Genomic DNA, 23,584 nt, shown 5'->3' with positions numbered 1-23,584 from the left:
AGAAGGTATCTCGTGGACGAGAGAGTGAGGTGAAAAGAGACCAAACTCAGTCTCTTCTAACAAACCCATTCACACGATCATGGCATTAATCCATTTGTGAGGGCTCTGCTTAATCACCTCTTGTTAGATCCAACCTGCCTACACTATTTGCATTTGGAATTAAATTTCTATCATATGCTTTCTGGGGTACACATTCAAACCATAACAGCCTCCAGTCTGGGTTTTTTTCTTTTCAATTTCCTCTACTCAAAATAGCCACAAATATCTTTTTGAAAAAGTAATTTTTTTCTCCTTACTTAACAGCCATCAATGTTTCCTCTTTTTGGAATGTGTTTGTGAGGTTTTTACTCTGTCCCCTCCCTTGACCCAGTGTAGTCAATACTGGACTTCTTTCTGGGCTTTAAGTATATCAAATTCTTTCCAGTGTCTGTGTCTTTGAACTTAATTTCTTTTTTTTTTTCTTCCTATTATTATCCCCTCTTCCATTCAAACCTAAACTGGAATACTACTTTTTTTGGACACTTTATTCAGTGTCCCCCTTCCCCTATTATTTTCTTGTCATTGAATACATAATCATTGAGGCCCTGCTCTGTGCCAGGTATTGTTTTAAACATGCATACTATAATTTTGTTGGACTTTGTCACAATTTCTAATTATGGTGTTTATTTCTTGACTATTGACTGTCTCCTTGCCAAGATCTTTGTATCATGCTCTGTGCAATGTCTTTGCATATAGTGCAATGCCCAGCCTCATAATAACTACTCAGCGATCATTCTTTTACTGAATGTATCATTTTCTGGCCTTATAAACATAATTTTTTCACAAGTCATGCTATATGCATCTTATAAAAACCAATCTGGAACAGTAATAGACAGATTTGTGCATCTGGAACCCACTCCATCCTACACACTGTTTATGCTTTGTGATTTTATCTCTTTGGGTTCCTATTTCCTCACACATATCTCAGCTCTCCATATTTGCTAAAGGTCCTGCTCTTTATGCCTTTATTTATTAATTTGTTCAACAAACAGTCACTGATCCTCTGTTATTTGTCAGTCACTATGTTAAGGACAGGAGATTTAGTTGTAAATAAGAGAGATATGGTAGCTATTCAAATGGAGTGCATGATCTACCGTACAAATAATTATAATAAAGTATATAAAGATAGTCTTGTATTATAGAAAAAAGTCAGTGGTCTATTACAGAATGCAGAAGAGAAACTGATCCTAGTATAGGCAGTCAGATAGTCCTCCCGGTAGATAGATATTAATAAATATTTAAGCAGAATCTTAATAAATGTACTGACTTTATCAAAGAGATGAGTGGCTCCAGGGAGAGACTAGGTTGTACCTCATTCTCTAACATACAAAGTCAATCACCTTCCTGGATTCCTGGCTCTATAAAATCTTTTGAATTTAGAGGTGCTTTCAGTTTTATCTCTGGGAGATTTTCTCAACTATTTTTTTTTGAACCCTACAATGATACTAGCAGCCCATCTCATCCTAGCTAACACTCAGCCACTAACCGCAGATTGAAGAAAGCAAAAGCTTGAAAGATGGAATTCATAAAGTGAGGACATAGGGGAGCAGAACAGTTCAGATTTATGTAGAAGCTGAGACAGGTACTGGCGATGATAACAGAACCTTTTGACAAATTTATCATAGTATTCAGAAATGGACATGGAGAGGAAAGGTGGTTGGGGATGAATCTAATGTTGGTATAACTATATCACAGTTCAATTTAATATGGCTGCTAATAATGTAGGGTAGCTGAATCAGAAGGAATCGCCATGTCAGAAAAGTATTTATTATGAGATCAGCAGATTTTGAGGGTTTTGTACAATATGAAGAAGAAAAGTAAGGTACACAAAGTTTCATTTAACTGTTGATAGTAAATCTGTCAGTACAGAAAACAGAGTACAAAAGGCAGGCTTGCCTCTGTTATGTCCAATAGTAACTTAAACAAACTGATACACTTTTTGATATATCTTAACCTCTGTGTTACTCTGGCTTCCCAGGGAGATGAGAGTATCCTGGAGAGAATTGTTAGTGTCAACATTAAAGCTAGGTAGCTATGTTTTTCCCTCTCCATTTTAATTGTTATCCTTAAATTATGTTTTATGCTAGTGTGTTTTCATATGTATATATGATTATATACATACGTACATGTAGGAACTATGATATGTATAATTTGTGATATGATTTTGAAAATTACATTGAAATAATAAAAATGCTGATGATAAAATGTAAGGTGATGAAAAATATATAAATAGAGAAAATTTGTAAATATAAAAATGTATGAATAAGACAATAAGAATGTGATATTCAGAAATTAACATGCTTTCATTAAACTGATATTAGTTGTATAACTTATTTTCTCTTTTCAAGAACTATTCGAGCACTCTTTTAGGAATATAAATTATGATACTCCTCATTTAAACTATGGCATAAGGTAAAATCATCTTGTACTCGTTTAAGAGTAAAAGAATCTGATGGATTGAAAATTTATTAGATAAGACATTGTCACTTACACACAGGCCAATAAATCTCAAAATCATATAGTAGAATTTAATGTTATAAAGAGTTGTAAATTTTTACATAAATATTTAATGAATCTGCTACACAGAATATGAATAAATTAATTTTTAGCAATGTTAATCCATTTATATATAATACCAAGTTTATAAATAAATTGGATATACTCTTCAAGTCTTTGGATCATTAATTAAAAATTTTCCAAAACTTATGTTAGGTTTTAGTTTTTCAGATTGAGACATTATAGAATATTTCCTAGGATAATTTTATTCAATGAATCTAATGATTATTATCTGGGAGAAGTCACAGAAAATGGATATATTAATATTGACCCATATTTGCATCACAAAAACATCCTTTAAAATGAGTTTTGTGGAGAATATCTAAGAATGACCAAAGTTATATTCTTACACATGTGTAAAAGGGAAATAGTGAGACTTTCTGTTTTAAAACCTTGTTTACAGGACAGGTAGGAAATAATGTGTTTCTCAGATAAAGGCCCACATCATTAAGATATTTTTCTCCCATAAAAATCACTTGACTATATATTCAAACAAGATAAACATGTTCCTTTACAGACCTGGTTTCTTTCCATCAATCCTAGAATTAAACTGCATTAAACTCCTTCGTAAGAGCCTATATATCCGTTGTTCAGTATTACTTCAATGTTCTCCTCCTGAGAATTAGAATACACTGGACAATGTTCTTAAACTCTCTAAGATGTACTGATCGCTCTTGCCTCCTCCATGTCAGATAGCATGCAAGCACTTAGAAATGTGTGTTCCTGGGGTCCTCTTGCTCACTGGTGCAAAATGGTGGCTTTATTTTCAAATATTTTTAAAACTCTTTATACATTATTAAATTGGTACGGATGTATATAATTATAGAACTTTAGTTTAGAGGGGACTCTATAATAATGACTCTAATTTTAGCTGACAATGGGGAAGAAAAAAGGAATGCATTTAGGTCCATATTTTTGAGTTGAAATAGAGATGTTCATCATTAGTTTGTTTAAGGAGCAAAGTGCAGGAAGCAGATTTGTAGGAAAGTTGAGTAGAGACCCTGTCTCTACTAAAAATATAAAAACATATCTGGGCGTGGTAGTGCATGCCTCTTGTCCCAGCTACTCAGGAGGCTGAGGCAGGCGGGTTGCTTGAGTCCAGGAGTTTGAGGTTGCTGTGAGCTAGGCTGATGCCAGGGCACTCTACCCAGCTTGACAGAGAGAGACTCTGTCTCAAAAAAAAAAAACAAAAACAAAATAAGGCTTGAGCACAGAAAGGATTCTAGGAGCATTAGAAATTACAAGTGAAAGAAAAGGTAGAATAATTCAGTATGTTCAAGGTGGTAGAAAATACATATGTAATAAGAATACAAGTAATTAATATGCATTTTGGTAGTGCTCATTCAAAGGCAGACCTCTGTAGTTTGCCTCTAATTGACAAATTAACGATCATCATATGTTAACAGTGTCAGGTTCATAAAAGAAATCATAACATTTTGAGTACAGTTCATATAAAGCTATAAATATATCCAGACAGAGCATATATATTACATTTTTCCAATATTATCAATGATAGTATTAGGAGGCATATTTAAATGTTAGCTAAAATTGACTTACACTATCACAGTAATCACAGTGAATGAAAGTTAAGGCAGTCTTGTATAATTTGCTTAGTGAACATATATTTATTCCCATTAATCCTTTTGAATTTAATTCCTTGTCTCTCAAACTTAAATATATTCTCTTAAGAAATTTTTGTCAGCAGGATCAGGATATGCATAGTTTATGTATTTTTCTGTGTGTGTATATATATTTGAACCTTTTGAAATCTGCCCATTAAAAGTCTGTGAAATATCTGTCTATAGTCAACATTCCTTTTATTTTCTATTAGTGAATCTAACATGGTATTTGAAAATAGGCAGGAAATAAGGGAGGCAAAATTTCTAGTTGGATGTCATATAGAATTTTGAAATTTGTGAGATAGGATGATAACAGGTGTTATCTGTGTAAAACACTTGGGTTGAGTAATTGAGGGGAATGGTGGGTGCCACGGAAAAGAGGAGATAACCAGTGCACACTTCACCTATGTAAGTAAGTGTTGCAGTGTCAATTCTGGTTGCTCTTATGAAGATTATCATTATTCAAATTTCTACCAGTGTTTTGCAAGCCTCAAGACAGATAATGATATGTGTGAAATCATTATTATATCCTGTGTTGAAGAAAAGGCATTTATGGAGGAATATCAGGGGTGCTACGAACATAGCTTTAAAATCTGCCACTCTGCTTTCCTTCCCTTTAAATTGGATTTATATTTTTATCTATCTTCCTACTTCTCGGTGTAGGAAAAATCAAGGAAAAAATCATATTTCTAAATTAGTGGTTCCTCAGTTCTGAGTCAAGCAATTTTTATAAGATATGGGCTACTTTATTTTTTGGTTTTTTTAAATGCACAAAATATTATAAAGCATTCTAACACTTTGCAGCTAGCATACAGATGATTGAAAGTTATATCTTTTCATATGTAATGCAGGAGATTGTTGTCCCAGATGTCCTAGAAACTTGACCAATCAGAGAAGATCCTAAACAGCATTTTATATCAATTATGTGTGAAACCCTGCCAATTATCTTCTCATATAATCCACATCAATAACTGAGAAGCACAAAAGATATAAACTCAAACCATCTGCTCTCACTACAGTAGGCTACTAAGAGCTTAGACAATAACTTACACAGTAAAATACTCTGATACATTTATCTGAGATCATGCTGTTTAAGTGGGATTTGTGATTAAAAATATTACCACTTTGCCCTATCCACTATTAGAAAATATGTTTTCCCCTTTTAGGAAAAGGATTGTCATTTCTGTTTTATTACAATAGTAAATTAAGAGAACTACTGCCAGCTACCTATAAAGAACAAAAACTGCACTTCTACTTTATGCTTGACTGTAATTCTTTTTTCCTGTTGATGTTAACAATACCCAGGCTCTTAAAAAAATAAAAAGAAAAAAATAGCCTCCAGAAATTCATTGCTTTGACACCTGTGCAATTTTTGAAGCATGTTATATGCCAGAATAAAGCTATATCAAAATATAAAATGTTAACCCAAAGTGCCTATATGACCTAAGAAAAGGAGGTATTTAAAGATTACAATCACATAAGATGGCTGATATGTAAAGATAATATAATGTGACTTCCTAAGCATTAGAGAGACAGAACTGGCAGTTGGCAAAACTAGATATGATTTTAAACACTGTTGCAATGAGAGTACAGAAGACAGACGATTCCTTCCCATTTTCCATAAGTGTCCTTATCTTATATCTTATCGTATCAGACCTGTCAAATATGTCTATATTCTCCACATTAACAACAGGAATATGTAAAGGACAATATTACACTGTCAATTCCCCTAAACATCCTTGTTTCATTTACAAATTCTAAAATCAGTTTGGTGATGAATTAACATTTACAATTATAATTCCCACATATCTTAAAGAGACTACATTTTACTTGTTCCTAGACTTCAATAATATAATTTTGCAATCATGGTTTGGAAATTATACTGCTTGACATATTTTGCCAATTGATGAAGCATTACTTTAGAGTGGATTTTCTTCACTCTGTTACCAATGAAATTTACATTTTAATTGGAACAAAAATTATGCCCTTCATGATAGATGGGGGTGTGTGTGAAGAAATGTAGCAGCTTAAGTATTCAGAGAAGATATGTATTGTACCATTTCACAATAAGATATTCACAAATGTTTGAAGAGCAATGCAAGATTCTTATGGTTCATTCATGAATACTATTTTATTTAGTTATCAGTATGTATATGTAATTGTATCATACAGTTCAGTATTCTCATTTACATATGAGAAAGCTGACAAAAATTAAGTAAGGGAGTGAGCTTGGATCCAACCACACTTGAAAAAGAAGTATAATTATAAAAAATTTTATGTGACAAAGTACTATGAATGAGGTAGAAAATCATGTCAAGAAACATTTCAATATACTGAAATTGAGATTTTTAAAAATTGATGTTGGAAATAAATGAAGACACTATATTTTCTGATCATTATTTCTAAAGCAATATATTTTTCTTTGAAATCAGAAATATAATTTCCTAGTGCTAAATTACCTAGACTATTTGGAAAAAGGTCATTGTAAGAAAATATCTTTAACAGCAATAAATAATAATGGTCATCAACATTTTAAATAACTATTTATGATATTTGAAATTTATTAAGCTACCAGTAGTAGAAAGATTTAAAGATATTCCCAAAGATTCCCACCCTCTGGTGCATATGCCCTGTATAATCATCTCGTCTTGACTATGGGTATGAATTGTAAGTACACTGGGGTAAGCACTTCCACACCATAATTAAGTTATATTACATGGCATAGCAGACTTTAAGAAAGAGAAGATGATCTTTTAGATGACTTGATCAGGTCAGCCCATAAAAACCCCTCGACTCTTGATAGTGAGATACAAAGCACAGGGAGACTTGAAACACCAGAGAGTCTCCATTGCTGGTTTGATGATGTAGGAGGCTACATGGGTGGCAAGAATCTGAGAATGGTTGAGAGTGACCCACAGTCAATGGCCAGCAAGAATTGGCTTCTTCCAGCAACCTGAATTCACTTGGAAGGGGACCATGCGGTCGAGCTGAGAATGCAGCATGTCAATGCCTTGATTTCAGCCTGTGAGACCCTGAGCAGGAATACATCCATTTCCATATTTCGGACCTACGAAACTGCATGCTAATAATTAGCTGTTGTTTTAAGTGGCTAAATTTGTGGTAATTTGTTATGCAGCAGTAGTAAACTAACAAACCAGCTAAAACTGTGTATAACTCAAACTATAGTCTACAACAGAGCACGTTGTTACTATTTCATCTCAAAGGATACCGAATTACTTCTGGACAATCTGAAGTAAAATTGATATAGATTCCTTAAAGTAAATTATGTTGTCAGGAATTTTCCTCCATTCAACAAATATGTGTTGAGCAACCACCACAGTCCAGGCCCTTTATGAGTATGTGTTCTACCAGCGAAGAGTGCAGACACAGTCCCAGCTGGCATTACCTCTAGAAGCTGTCCCCAACCTTTTTGGCACCAGGGACCATTTTCATGGAAGACAATTTTTCCACCGAACAGGGAGCGGAGCGGGATGGTTTCAGGATGATTCAAGCACATTACATTTATTGTGCATTTTATTTCTATTGTTATTACATTGTAATATAATAATAAAATAATTATACAACTCACCATAGGCTGGGGACCCCTGCTCTAGAGACATGTTCTCTTTTCTGAAAACCAAGGGAAAAGTATCATTATCATACTTACTGTGATAGGCATGATATCATACTTAAAAATATTATTGGAACATGTTTTTATTAGAATGTTTTGCTTTCCTAAAGAAGGCCTCCTAAAGAATTTTTTATGGCCAAGAAAAAAAAAGCAATATAAGAAATTGTGAAATGTATTAATTATTGTATAAAGTGAGGGTTTTTTTTTTTGAACAGAAGTATGAGTTTACCAACTGTGTATAAATATGAAGCTGTTTTTCTAAAAATTTTAATACTTCTGTATCACTTTTGGTGATGCAAGAGTAAAAAAGAAATTAGATGCCACTAACCGAGTTTTACCATGCACGAATCTACAAATGGAGGTAAAATAAACTTTAGTTCTATAAGGAAATTTGGAATAGGCAAAAAAAAAACCTTACAGGCTGTCTATAATGAAAAACCATTCATCGTTTAAAGCACACCCATCCAAGTGATCTGATTCTCAGTTTTCATTGGCTTTGAGCTATTTTACAGCTCTGTAAATTATAGATAACTATTGGCAATGCAAATAATTCTTATTTATAGTTATGCAAATGTATTATCTTTGATGAAAGTTCAATTAAATCCCCCCCCATTCTGTTTACAAAGCTAGTTCCATCCTCATCTGTAATTTATTTAATGTTCATTTACTCCATGTAATTTGTGGTTCTTTGTGTCCTTAACTGAGTTGGACACAACTGTCCAGTTTCCTCATGAATAATAAGTTAACTCAAATATTTAGTACATGTTCATTTTATATCCATAGTCATTCTTTTATGTTTTTTTGTTTTGGAAATAATCATGTAGTGTTATGAGGAAGCATAAAATATTGTAAGATTCCAAAAAATATTAATTTTATATTTTAAGTATAAAATAAACAGTAAGTCATAAGTTTCTCTCAGTCAATCCTCTGAAGTTTACAAGTTTTTGTGAAGTTGAGGAACTTCATCAATGTACCTGATTCCTAATTCTGTAATTCAGAATTTATAACACAGAAATAGGAGTATTGTTAATGAGATTAAGAATCTCGCCAAATAGACACCCAATATCTCCCTTGATCTCTCCTTCCTTTCCAGTTTTTTTTTTTTTTTTTTGACAGAGTCTTACTCTGTTGTCCAGGCTAGAGTGCAGTCATGTCATCATAGCTTTCTGCAACCTGAAATTCTTGGGATCAAGCAATACTCCGGCCTCAGCTTCCAGAGTAGCTGGGTGTACAGGTGCACACCACCATGTCCAGCTAATTTTTCTACTTTTGTAAAGACAGCGTCTCATTATGTTGCTCAGGCTGGTAACAGACTCCCGGCCTCAAGGGATCTGCCCATCTCAGCCTCCCAAAGTGTTGGGATTACTGGCATGAGCCAATGCTCCCAGCCCAAGTTTTTGGTTTTTTAAAAACACTTTCTATCTATGATAGGCTGAATAATAGTTACCCAAAGATTTCTCCATCCTATCCCTGGATTTTCTGAATATGTTACTTTACATAATCCCTGGAATATGGGATTGCCTCGCTTTGCCAACGTGATTAAATTAAGAGTCTTGAGAAGACTGTCCTAGATTATCTGGGTGAATCCAATGTAATCACAAGTATCCTTGCAAGAACAAGGCAAGGGAGTTAGAGTCAGAAAAGGCAATGTGAGAACAAAAATAGAGGGAGGACAGGAAATTTGAAGATGGTAACAGGTCAAAGAAAACAAGAGAGATGTAATGATGTTACATTGCTGGGTTTGAGGGTGAAAAAAGACACCCCCAAAGTTTGCAGGAAACCTCTAGATGCTGGAGAAGAAAGAGGAGCAGACTGTCCCACAAAACCTTTAGAAGTAACTCTACCCTGCCACTCATTTTGGATCCTAACAGCCTGAATTATAACATCATACATTTTTATTGTTTTAAAATCACTAGGCTGGGCGCCTTGGCTCATGCCTGTAATCCTAGCACTCTGGGAGGCAGAGGCAGGCAGATAGCTCAAGGTCAGGAGTTCGAAACCAGCCTGAGCAAGAGTGAGACACCGTCTCTACTAAATAGAAAGAAATTAATTGGCCAACTAAAAATATATATAGAAAAATTAGCCGGGCATGGTGGTGCATGCCTGTAGTCCCAGCTACTCGGGAGGCTGAGGCAGAAGGATCGCTTGAGCTCAGGAGTGTGAGGTTGCTGTGAGCTAGGCTGACAGCCACGGCACTCTAGCCCGGGAAACAGAGTGAGATAAATGAATGAATGAATACCACTAAATTTGTGGTAACGCTACAGCAGCATGAAATTCTAGTAGTACATCTAAAATGAATTTGGATGTAGTTGCCAGAGAAGCCTCTTCACACTAACACTTATGATGGTGGGATCGATGCTTAATTTCTAAGTTCAGTGATACAGAAGGGTTATAGTTAAATATCTTTACCAAGTTTTTGAAGAACATTTTCGAGGGAATCTTTATGCACATCAATCCATTTATATAGCTGTGTCAAGTACTGCAAAAACACTTAACTCCTTTCAGAGAAAATATTTTCACTCAGCAGCATTTACTAAGTACATATGGGCTATTTATAAATGTTTGTTTTGTTTGTTTTTAAATTAGACACAATTTGGCTTTTCAGTAACTTGCAGCATGCTGACATTACACCAATGCCTCACGGACACTGAGATGTTTACTTTTCTGAATTATTTTATTTTTTAGTGAATAGAAATCTGATTTGTTTTTTGCTAATTTATTCAACTTTCTACTAGTAGTTTATACAATTTAATTTCCAAATAAAAATGTAATCTAAGGATTAGTACTTTTATATTTCTGTCCTCACTCAGAATCTTGAGTAATGTGCAAAGATAACAGCATTTAATTAATGCTCTTGCATGTTTGTTTCCAAAAACTGCAACTGAGATATATAAAAGAGTATTTTGTTACTTTCTTCAATCACATGGTATTTACTCTATCAAAAAAGTGAATACAAGCCAGGCGTGGTGGCTCACGCCTGTAATCCTAGCACTTCGGGAGGCTGAGGCAGGCGGATAGCTCAAAGTCAGGAGTTCGAAACTAGTCTAAGCAAGAGTGAGACCCCATCTCTACTGAAAATAGAAAGATACACCACATGCCTGTAGTCCCAGCTACTCGGGAGGCTGAGGCAGAAGGATCGCTTGAGCCCAGGAGTTTGAGGTTGCTGTGAGCTAGGCTGATGCCATAGCACTCTACCCAGGGCAACAGAGTTAGACTCTGTCTAAAAAAAAGGGAATACATTCAAACTTTTGTTCCCTGATCATTTGATGTAGAAAAGGAAAAAAAGAAAAAGGACCACAAAATAGTAGGAATATTTATGTCCAATATAACTGAAGTTGGCCAGAAAATGACATAGCTAATGGTTTCAATCCTAATTTCACTGAAAAATAAAATGCTATTTTTATTATCTCCAACTTCATGCACCTCATTGAGCACTCCAAATATCTTCAGAACCTACAAATGAAAACATTTCTAATTCAAAGCTGTCCAAAGATAAATAGTTCTCTATGAATTTAATTTGGTTTACATATGCAGATTTATGTGAGAAAGAGCTTACAAGCATACTGTGTGTTAGAAATGACATTATAAATTAATTCTAATATCATCAGATTTGTAAAAGTCACCTACATATTGAAATATGAATGTTATATATGTATATCTTTATATATATATTTGCATGTAAGGTGGCATATCAAAAGATTTGTGTAAGAAACACTTTTATAAATCAAAACCTAGATGCGTCTATTTCAATGTGTTCCTGCAGTTGAATGACCAGGTTGGAGCTGTGTGACATGGAATCTGGTTCTCTGCTGGAAACCCAGGTCTCCTATAATGAAGAGTCCCTCTGGTGTTACATATGTGGCATAATTCTTAAACGATGGCACTATGAGGATTCCATCTCATTATTATTTAAATAAGTTCATAAATATTTTACTTAGAATTCAAGAATGGAAGCTTTGCATCTGGCTACTATAATGGTATGGCTTCCCGTCTAATTTTTTTTTTATTTTTCAGATATAGAGTTATATTATCATAAAATATGGTAATGGTCGAGCATTATCCAAGGAAAAAATGCTGAGGCTAATAATATAATGTATAAAACCTATCATCGCAACACATTTCCAACCCTTTGTACTCAGTTTTACAGTGAATCCATGAACATATAGAAAGGGCAAAAGAATACAATCACAGGGTGACTATTGCTGTAGATTAGAAGCTTCTAATAGTAAAATCTTATTAACTTAAGACATACATATATAAAGCTGGATAAGTTAAGGTTCTCCCAGGAATGTTAACTTATCCTCATTTAATATATATAACATGTGGTATTTTAAATTACCAGTTAGGTTTCTAAATACATATTTTATTGTGCAGGCTGTATAATGCTGATGATATAAGGTTATCATGAGAAATATAACTTTTCTCTTCTGACATATATGTTTAGATTTGCAACCTTGTTGTTACATTAGCCTTGAATTGCTTTTCATATATATTTCTCATGGTTCTGTAGGAGAAAGTGAAGAAAAAATAATTTTTAAAAACACTGTGAATTGTGGAAATATGCATACTAAATAAATAATATTGATGAATTATAAAAATCTATAATCAATAGCATTTCAAAAGAGGACAACCATATTTTAAAATGAAATAATATATCACCATACTCAAGATAAAAATTTCACAATGTTTATGACTTTTACTTTAAACTTACTGACATAGAAATTAATATTTTGAAAGTTGTATCATCTTTCCCATTTATATTTTAATTCCTTAACTTTTAATGTATCTTGGCATATGTACAAACTAGTATTTATTATCTGTGGTATTTTCAAATTAATGGATTTTAAATGCTAAATTATATTAATATATATTAACATTAACTGTTTTCACCCTAGTAACAACTATTTTAAATCAAAATAATCCAGCAACATTAATTACAATGTTTCTTAGATAATTCTTTCAATTTACAAACATTTTAAACATACATCAGAAAAATTAGGAGGTAGGATTGAACATATGTTCTCATTTTATTTAAAAGTCAGTTAGGATAGGGTAATTTTTAATATTAACTACATTTATGAAATTTATTTACTTTGAGAGTTGATAATGAAAACAAGTTTGGATTTTTGATCCTCTGTGAAAATGAAAAGTCTCAAGTGTGCACTGCTATATAAAATAATATTTTATAAACATTTGCAAACTAAGACAAGTTTAAAATTATTTACATACTTTTACATTATAACACCTCAGTTCAAAGGCTTCTAAGGAAAGTCATCTTTTCTCTGGATGTACTTAATCTCAAAACAAACAAATATAAAAACAATAGATATTGAACGAAAACGGGAAAATTGAAGTTCAGAGCAATTTTCCTTCCCATGTTATGAAACAGCCATTGAGTTTAAATGGAACATTTTGCTTGAGGGTAGGAGATGAAAGGGGCAAAAGTCACAATCAAGCACCATTTGTGCTTTTCCAAAAATATATATGTTGTCATTGTCATCATTAAAATAATTGAATTCTTTTGTGAATGCAGCACTATATACAAAGTTAAAATAAATGAAAGAATAGTCCATGGGAATTTTTGGGATTGTCAGGCTAACCTGCCATGTAACCTGTAATGAACATTACCAACAGATGTTAGATCACTCTGAGACTGTCTTTATGTTCATTTCAATAACATGGAGGTCATTACCTCTCGAGCGATCAATAGAATAAGTTCTTGGAAATGGGTATGTTTCACATGTTAGGTCTCAACTGAGGGAATATTACAGTGAAATTTTTTAGGGAGAACATTGTTATGTTGTATATTGGCTAAAACTAGGATGGTTGGTTCCTAATTTAGGAAACTATGTAAAGTTAAAATTAGATGAGCTAATAATTGCAGAAGGAAGTAAAATGTGCTATCTGTTCCCATTCCATAGACAATATTAATTCGATTATTTGTAAATTTATTTTTTCAGCCCTCTTTTAAATCAAGTATGGGAGATTAACATGTCAACATATCTATGACAATACAATGTGCCAAGAGCTTAATACATTTATGAAAATACAGCTATGAAGGTTGGGTTCTTTCAGCCCCAAAGCTATAGGTATTTCATATAGTCAATAGTACCAAGACATTTGATATGATTCAGTGAACTTAGGTAAATAAAAAACTTCAGTGTGTCTGTAGTTACAGTGTGTCTGTAATTTCAGGATGGAGAGACAGGGTAACAGTCCTTAGTAAAATTCATTTTGGGTTCCATCCGTGTGTGTGTGTGTGTGTGTGTATGTGTGTGTCCATGTACATTTGCAGTAGGGAGGGAAGAGGGATCTGTCCAGAGGGATGGAACAAGGGAACAAGGATGTAGAAAAGAAAGTGTCAATGCAACATGGAAAATTATGTTTTAGGGTCCTGAGCAAAAAGACGACACCTGCAGAGAAAACTAATTCATTTCTGATGGAGATTTTTTCCAAACTACAAGAATATAATGGAAATTATTTATTGATAAATGTTATTCTATTAAATGTATATTTTATTTAAAATAATATAGTCTATGAATTTAAAAAGTTGATGCTATACAAATCATAAAAGGTATAGCTACTTCTCTGAGTACTATACAAATAGTCAACAAATGTTTAAGTGAAATATTAAAAGAGGAATATTAGACCTGGATTAATTCATAAGTATATAGTGTCTACTGATTCCCCTTTTACATTCTATGTCTTATTTCTACACAGTTTTACTTTTCCCTCACTTCTCCTTCCTATTAAAGACACCAATAATATTGCAATGTACCACTAAAACAGGATCACTCTATCCTACATGGAAAGGCACCATATCAAACAGGTACTAAGAGAAGAGGTATGGAGCAAAAATTTCTCTGTGATTGGAGATTCTTTTCATAGAATTGGAAGCATATTTTAATAAATAATCTTTCTGAGTATTAAATAAGTTTCTAGAAGCAAAATACCTGGAATAAATCCATCAATACAAGACATTAAATGAATTTTACTATAGTTATTGTTACTGTTATCACATTTCTACTTGTAGTTTTTATCATTACAAATGATTACCACAGATCTGGTATAATGGAAGGGGACTACTGAGAGGATGTAGGAGGTTGGCAGAATTCATTTAGAAATTAAACTCATTTTTTCTTTTCATCTGATTAAATATCTGAAGCAAATATTTGGTTATGAAATGTAGAATGCCATAGAACATGGGCTGGAGTCAGAGAATACAGGAAAAGACAACCACTTTGTTCTAAATATGAAAGGAGATAAGTTTGAGTTTATCTGCAGGAATTAAAGAGTATAAAAACAACTAGGAGACAAAGAACATGATGTACAGAAGTGAGGAGAATCGCCAAAGAATGTGACAAGAAGGTAGGAACTGTGAATGGTATTTCGATGATGACATCATCCATACAATTCCATTTTCTGACTGTTATACAATATAAGAAGGATTTGAAATGGAATTAATGTTCTCTATATAAATAACTTTGGTACACTAATTGTATTTAGGTACAATACTAATATATATGTAACTCAAACTGTTACTATTTAATAATATCTTGCAATTGTACAGCATTATCCTTTCCATATTTCTTGCACTATGTCTTTTCATCTAACACAAGCAAATTTTGTTTCAAGGAAATTTGGATTTTTAAGGCAAACACAGCAATCTGTCTTTAAGTGTTGTCAAATCCTTAGCCTTATAACTGTTATAATTCAGAAAAGATAGAATTACATGTATATACACTTTAGTTTTACAGGAAACCTAGTGCATTAAGTGAAATTCACTTACAGTAAAAAAAAAAAAAAGAAAACTTGAAAAATCACTTGAGTCACCCATTAAGTTCACTGTACGTGGCTTTGCATATGTAACCCTGTAAAGCAATATGTATAAATGTTTACTTCATGATAAGCAGTGAGATCATAAAAATAAATGCTGTATACTACATTTATTAGTCTTTTACTTAGCCTGACAAAATTAAATTGTGTTTAATTTTTCGGAGTACATAATTTGCATTTGCACAATTTGTTAAAAAGAACAGGACACAATTTGAAAGAATAATGTTTAATTTCAATATTAGCTTCTCTACCTCTATGGTTATTATTTTTATAAATAATAATTAAGAACATTAGTTCAAAATATCAAATTAAACTACACAATTTTCCTCTATTGTTATAAAATAATTGTGTTTGTAATGATCTAAACCACTATTGAAATAATAATGCATAGGTTTATTCTAAGTGTAACTGAAACATTAAATATAGAATACTATTGTTATTTTAATATATACAGTAGAGTGGAAATGAAAACTGATTAATTCATTCACTTTTTAATTAAAAAAAAAATATATATATATATACTTATGGCCTACTATTTGCCAAACCCTGGGGATGAAATGGGAAATGAGAGAAAAATTCCGTTTTCAGAGAGCTTGCATTCTAGTAACAGAGGCAGCATTGAATAAACAAACATATATATGACATATTTCCAACTGGTAAAGATTATTGTTATTGTAAATAAGACAGCAAAGGATAATTGTACTAAATAATGACCCTGACTTTGGTAAAGGCGACATTTTAGCTAAAGTACTTAGTGAAGAAGAATTATGTATATATTAATATTGTACCTAAATACAATTGGTGTACTAAAGTTATTTATATAGAGAACATTAATTCCATTTCAAATCTTTCTTATATTGTACAACAGTCAGAGAATGTAATTCTACAGATGATACCATCATTGAAATACCATTCACAGTTCCTATAAAGATTTTGGGATGGTTAGAGAAAGTTGTTTTGGACAACGGAGGACTCAAATGAGTCAAATCTTCATGAAGATGGTCTTACTAGAGTAAATAAGCAGGAACAATGGAAAGAACATGGGAGAGTAGGATATTTAGAATTGAAATGTTGTGGGGGTGAACTAATGGGTGATGGTAAGTTCTAGGAGATGATTATATACATTAAGGAATAAGAGAGGATGGAGGAAAAGATTATTAAATGAAAATGTCAAATAATAGAGAAGCAGAGGTGTTAGGGGGATTGCTTGCAGGGTCTTCATGTATCACTAAGGATGAACAGTAGTGGCAATGGAGGGAAAGATACTGAGATTGTTTCTGAAAACTTAACTACTGAGTACAATTAGCCTGATGATCCCTCGGTGACCACAGCAAAGAGTTTTTGAAGGAAGGGTGATGAAAGTAATTTGGAAGCTACAGTAATGGGGGAGTAAGATAATGCCTATCCCACCAGCAAACCTGTACTACTTAAGGTGCATACAGAGGAGAAATCAAACCAAACCCAACAAAACAAAAAGCTTTTCTTGTAAGGTCAACGAAGTCAGTAACGAAAGCTGTGGAAACCAAGTTCAGTTAAATGAGAAAAGCAAAAAGACCATTTCAAGCCAAGTGTCAGGGTGATTTGCTGACATCAGAGCATGAGCTCCAGAGAGTGTAAGTAGAAAGGACTGGGATGTTGAAGAGGCTGGAATGTGGAAGCAATGAGGGGAGGTACAAAATCATATGGGATGAAATCCTCATGATGATCCATAACCTTGGAGTTCAGATATTGGCAGGAACAGAAGAAAAGAAGACTGAAGCTTGGTGTGTTAGTTTGAAAGATTACTTTGGGGAATGTGGAAATTCAGTTCAAATTATAAGCTTCTTTCCCAGGAGAGGTATGGGTACCTATATTCCACTACTTTATTTACAGTAATTAACTGTACAACACGTATGAAACTTTTCTAAGCATTGCTTTTTTTGTAGTCAGAAGGCATATACATATATATATATATATATATATAGTACACACACACATATATAACATATAATACACATATACATATATATGGAGAGAGGGAGAGAATGAGTCATCCATATTTTAGATATAATTTAATATTACAAATACACATTAACAGTGTTCTTTGTTTTCTTCTTATAAAATATATTTAAATGATTCAGGAACAATTATTTTTTCTTTTCAGTACAAAATTTTTTAAAAGAAATATGGAGTGCATCATTTGAAAATAAGTATGGCATAGAATTATCCATTAAAGTTTAAATCACATTATTTTATAATTTGCTCATATTTTATGCTATGTGTGTTTATTGGATATTTGATCTATAAATTTACAGATTGCTGACAAGTTTTTAACACACTCTATTATTCTAATTTATTGAAAACTTAAAGAGCTATTGTTTTTTTAGATGTATAATAACATATCATTTCTGTTGTGTATTACATTGCTGTATCTGTGCTTGGTATTATTTTGTTTTGTTTTGTTTTTTACCGGACTTTAAAAGATGCTTTTTCAGGGTAGACACAAATGTTAATTGCTTTTATTTAATTTTCCTCATGGCAATCAGATTTACATCTATTTCCTAAAACCAACATGAATAAATTCTCTAGCTGTTTATTTTTACATTCCTATATTTTAAAATAATTTTTTTTTTTTTTTTTTGAGACAGAGTCTCGCTTTGTTGTCCAGGCTAGAGTGAGTGCCGTGGCGTCAGCCTAGCTCACAGCAACCTCAAACTCCTGGGCTTGAGTGATCCTTCTGCCTCAGCCTCCCGAGTAGCTGGGACTACAGGCATGCGCCACCATGCCCGGCTAATTTTTTTATATATATATCAGTTGGCCAATTAATTTCTTTCTATTTATAGTAGAGACGGGGTCTCGCTCTTGCTCAGGCTGGTTTTGAACTCCTGACCTTGAGCAATCCGCCCGCCTCGGCCTCCCAAGAGCTAGGATTACAGGCGTGAGCCACAGCGCCCGGCCTAAAATAATTTTGACATGTAAAATTTTTGTGTAGATGAATTCTATCAACTTCACATTAATTTAAACACATAAATAAGTGTTGTCACCATAATTAAAACTCCCCTGGGTTCTAATCTCTAAATTTATTTTAAATTATATGCTTTCCAGCATCTCAAAATAACTCCTAGCAGAAAATTTTTAAAAATGCACCATGAGGCCAGTGTAGTTGGAAGGTAAGTCAGCAACACTGGGGTGGACACTGAATGCTTTATTATGTTGAATATAGGTACTTTTAGTATTTCTCACTATAATATTTTTTGTTAATAAATACTTTTCAAACTGTCTTGTTACTAAATATATTCTGAAAGGCTTTTATACAGTTTCTTAATGGAGAATTTAATGTCAAATTCAAGTGTGTGCTATCTATGAAAATGCTGAAAATATTAGCTACATTCTTTCTTCCATTATGACTAACTCTTTTAACATCTCCTGTTTTTAAAGCAGCACTCAAATTACTGATAAAAATTATAAGAGCCAGAGGGAAAGGAATTGAAGTTTTGCTCTCATTTAACATTAAACAGAATAGTGACTGCATCACAATTACTGATGAAATGTGTTTCAGGGGCTCTTTGGGCACAAAAGAGAATGATGGTTATCCAAAGTTTTATTTGATTTCACAAATTATTATATAGCACTTCTGTTTTAAAACATGTAGCATCCCCTTTCAAAGTACTTTATGACTAGGTGAGTATGAGGAAAATATTTCCAAATAACACTTGGTACTGGACCAAAAGTGTTTTTCTACTTCTGACTGAACTGCTCTCTCCAGAGTGACAAGTTGCTAAACGAATGCCGGTGAAAATCAGGCTCTCCAGTAACTAAGAGCCCTTTACTTTTTTTTTTCTGTAAAAGTTTTCATAGAACTTGAAAGAAAAGGAAAGAATAATCTTAAAAGGTTGCTTGCTTATATTACAGAAGAAAAGGAAAACTGCATTATTGGCTCCCTACTTTGTTACATAAATGATATTATGCAAATGATAAAATTTACCTCTGAGGACTTTAAGAAATATATATTGACTCATGAAGCTGCATTTACCTATGTAAAATGTTACACATATATTTATATTATATAATATATAATTTTCTATGTAAAATGCCCTCGAAAATTAAAAGTATAACTACCAGCTTTCTCCATATGTTGTTCCCTTTAATCTGTTTTATGCCTAATTTGTTTTGACATTTATTTACCTGCTCCTCTTTCTTCACTCCTTTACACCTATCTTTTTTTGCTCAACACATTGTGAGAATGTCAAGAAAAAAAATATATGTGTAAATTTCTTTGCCTTTTATTTTCCTGTGATTTGAAAATTCATCAGTAGTTGCTGCAGAAGATGCCTAAGGCCTTTAGGAACATAAATGAGTTTCAAAGTTGTTTGTAGAATGATCTAGATAAGAGCAAGGCGATAACACTTAAATTGATTTCCTTTTCTGTAAAATAAGTATTCTGGTAGAAAGTCATTCATATAAGACTGGATGAATTTTGTCCTCTAATAGTTTGACAAAGACTTAGATTCCCTATACCAGCAAGGTACATGCCAAAGTCAGAAATCCTCCTCTCCTCCCCAGAGTGCCTCCCATTCCCATTCTTCTTAGCAGATCCTTTTGACCTTTTGTGACCTATTGATGCCTAGCAGTGTAACAGAAAGTGATTGGTTAATTATAAGAAACAATTTCCATTAAATGAGGATCACTAATCTATAATACTTGGAAATGTAGCTTAGCCTATTGAGGCCAAAACATAATATTTTATTCAGCTTTCTGGACATGATTTGAAAAAAGAAAGAGGTTAGAATCACAAGCTACCTGACAGGAAAGTGATGTCTGTCTATGAAAATGGCAATGTTGAACTTGGTTTTGGGAGTTTGGTGAAAACTATCATAGTTGTAAAAGTGAGAGCCAGGCACAGGGGCTCTCACCTGTAATCCCAACACTCAGGAGGCTGAGATGGCAGGAATGCTTGAGATCAGGAATTCAAGACTGGCCTGGGCGTTATAGCATGACCCCATCTCTTAAAAAAATTAAAAAAAAAAAACCATAAAATTAAAAAAAAAGGAAATAAAAATGAATTTTTGAAATTTCTAGTATTTTTATTATTTTAATAAGAAAGTCAAAGTTATAGACAAACATATAACCCTATCAACTTTCTAAGACATTGTAGTTTGTAACTTCCTAATGTTTTATCCAATTAGCCACAAAATCACTACTGGAGGTAGTGACCACACACTTATACAGGTATGGTAAATTGAATTTCAACAAAGGGACCAAGGCAATGAAATGGAGAAATGATGACTTTAAAAATGAGACTTGAGTTTTTGATTATATGTACCCAAACAACTCCAGACCTAAATACAAAACATAAAACAATAGGTAACACAGCAGAATATATTCATGACTTTGGGTTAGGCAAAAATTCTTAGATCAAAAAAAGCACAAATTATAAAATAAAATTGGTAAGCTGTACTTTATCACAGTGATACTTCACTAAGGAGAATGATCTATAGTTCCATCCAGATTGGGCTGAGGGAGGAGATTCTTCCCTGTAACCATTTAGTCAGAGAGCTTTGGAACAGACATTTTCTGTAGCTGTTAGCAACATCGAGGACTGGAGACAGATGACAGTGTTTGAAGGAACTAAGAATCATGAGCCTTGGGACAGGGGCATGATAGGGAAGTGGCTTGCATCCCTGCCACAGACTAGTCAATTGCCTGAGACAATAGAGAGCCCGTTACAGAAAACAAAGTTCAAATGCCTACCCACCAGCTTCTGCTGCAGCCAGCTCTGACCCTCAAGTGCCACCCACTGAACCTGGAGGTTGAAAAGCACAGCCCAATGCAATAACTGCTGTCGGAAGGGCACAGAGATATAGAACCATATAAGCTTCTGAGACCGCTGCAATTTCAGACCTGCAGAGGGTAGCAAGACTGCTCTTATACCCGGTACATCTCTTCTATTATATAATCAGCATCTGAGAAAGTCACTGCACAAAAGCTATCTGCAACCAAGGAACTCATATAGAGCCTTGGCCCCCTGAAAACATCCAAATCAAAGCTAAACAACAAAACACAGAACATATTATGCTCACATCCTCAAGGGGGAACAAATAAGATAAAATAAAATAACAAAAAAGGGAAAACATTCCATCGAAACAAGAGTAAATTCAAAAAGTAGTGACAGCTTCTCCAGATGTGAAGGAACCAGTATGAGAACTCTGGCAGTATGAAAGTACAGACTGTTTCAATACCCTCAAAGGATCACACTAGTTCTCTAGCAATGGATCCCAACCAAAAGGAAAATTTTGAAATGACACATAAAGAATTCAAAATACAGATTATAAGTAAGCTCAATGCATCCAAGAGAATTAAAAATAAACACAAAGAAACTAAAAAAAAAAAAAAAATCAGTGAATGAAAAATTCACTAATGAGATAGATATTTTAAAAAGGGGGGGGACAGAACTTCTGCAAATGAAAGACACATTGATGGAATTACAAAATGCAGCTAAAAGCTCAAACAGTGGACTAGACCAAGCTGAAAAAAAAATTTCAAAGCTCAAAGACAGATCTTTTGAATTAACCCAGTCAGACAAAAATAAAGAAAAAAGAATTATTAAAAAATGAACAAAATCTTTGAGAAATATGGGACTACTTAAAATGCTCAAACCTATGAGTCATAGGCATTCCTGAAAAAGAAGAAGAAAAAGTAAAAAGTGTGAAAAACTTATTTGAGGGAATAATTGAAGAAAACTTCCCTGGTCTTCCAACCAATATAGACTCCCAGATAGAAAAGGCTGAGTAAACACCAGGTTGATACATTGCAAGTAGGCATTCATCAAAGCATATAGTCATCAGTCCATAGGAAGGAAAAAACGTTAAAACCGGCAATATAAAAACATCTAATTACCTATAAAGCAAAGCCCATGAGACTTACAGCAAACTTCTCAGCAGAAATGTTACAGACCAGGAGAGATTCAGTCTTATTAAAAAATGGGCAAAAAACATGAACACACAATTTTCAAAAGAAGATATATAAATGTCTAACAAATACGAAAAAAAATGCTCAACATCACTAATTATCACACAAATGAAAATAAGAACTACAATGAGATACTACCTTAGCCCATCAGAATGGTCATTACTAAGAAATCATAAAACAATAGGTATTGGCATGGATGCAGAGAAAAAGGCACAACTATACACTGTTAACAAGTGGGGATGTAAAATTATTACAACCTCTATGGAGATCAGTGTGGCAATTTCTCAAAGAGCTAAAAGTAGATATACCATTCAGTTGAGAAATCCTACTGCTGGTTATTTATCCAGTGGAAAAGAAGTCATTATGTCAAAAAGATACCTGCACTCATATGTTTATTGCAACACAATTCACAAGAGCAAAGATATGGAATCAACTTAAATGTCCACCAACTGATAGAGTAGATAAATAAAATGTGATGAAATAATGTCTTTTGCAGCAACTTGGATGGAACTGGAGGCCATTATCCTAAGTGAAGTTCACACTTGTAAGTGAGAGCTAACCTATGGGTATGCACGGCCATAGAGAGTAGAACCGTAAATGGCAAAAGCTCTGAAGATGAGAGGAAGGGAGGGGGTGAGGGATGAAAAATTTCCTTAGTACAATAGACAGTCTTTAGTGAAATGCAAATTAAACCCATAATGAGATGCTATTATATGTCTACTGGAGTGGACCAAAAAAGGAAAGAGGAGAAAGAGGAGTGGGAGAAGCAGCAGGAGGAAGAGGAGATATCACAAAATGTTGACGATTATATGCCCAGCAGTAGAAGTCTCATGCATTGCTTCTGAGAATTCAAAATGGCACAGCTACTATGTAAAACATTATGGCAGTTTCTCACTCAGCAAGTGATTCGGCAATCACACTTTTAGCTAATTACCTAATAGAAATGAAATGCATG

At 33.5% G+C, this 23,584-nt stretch overlaps 1 long non-coding RNA gene across 3 annotated transcripts in view; it reads right to left on the bottom strand.

Moving 5' to 3' along the window:
- LOC142876411 (uncharacterized) overlaps positions 1-23,584 on the bottom strand; it is an 86,604-nt gene that overhangs the window by 40,681 nt on the left and 22,339 nt on the right. For all 3 annotated transcript variants that reach the window (XR_012923311.1, XR_012923310.1, XR_012923312.1), the window contains exon 3: positions 7,804-7,844. This is a non-coding gene — a long non-coding RNA (uncharacterized LOC142876411). The remainder of the gene's footprint in view (positions 1-7,803; positions 7,845-23,584) is intronic.

The sequence above is a fragment of the Microcebus murinus genome, chromosome 15, assembly GCF_040939455.1.
Source record: "Microcebus murinus isolate Inina chromosome 15, M.murinus_Inina_mat1.0, whole genome shotgun sequence".
Taxonomy (NCBI): domain Eukaryota; kingdom Metazoa; phylum Chordata; class Mammalia; order Primates; family Cheirogaleidae; genus Microcebus; species Microcebus murinus.
The sequence above is the reverse complement of the archived record's forward strand: the minus strand, read 5'-3'. Positions and strand labels throughout refer to the sequence as shown.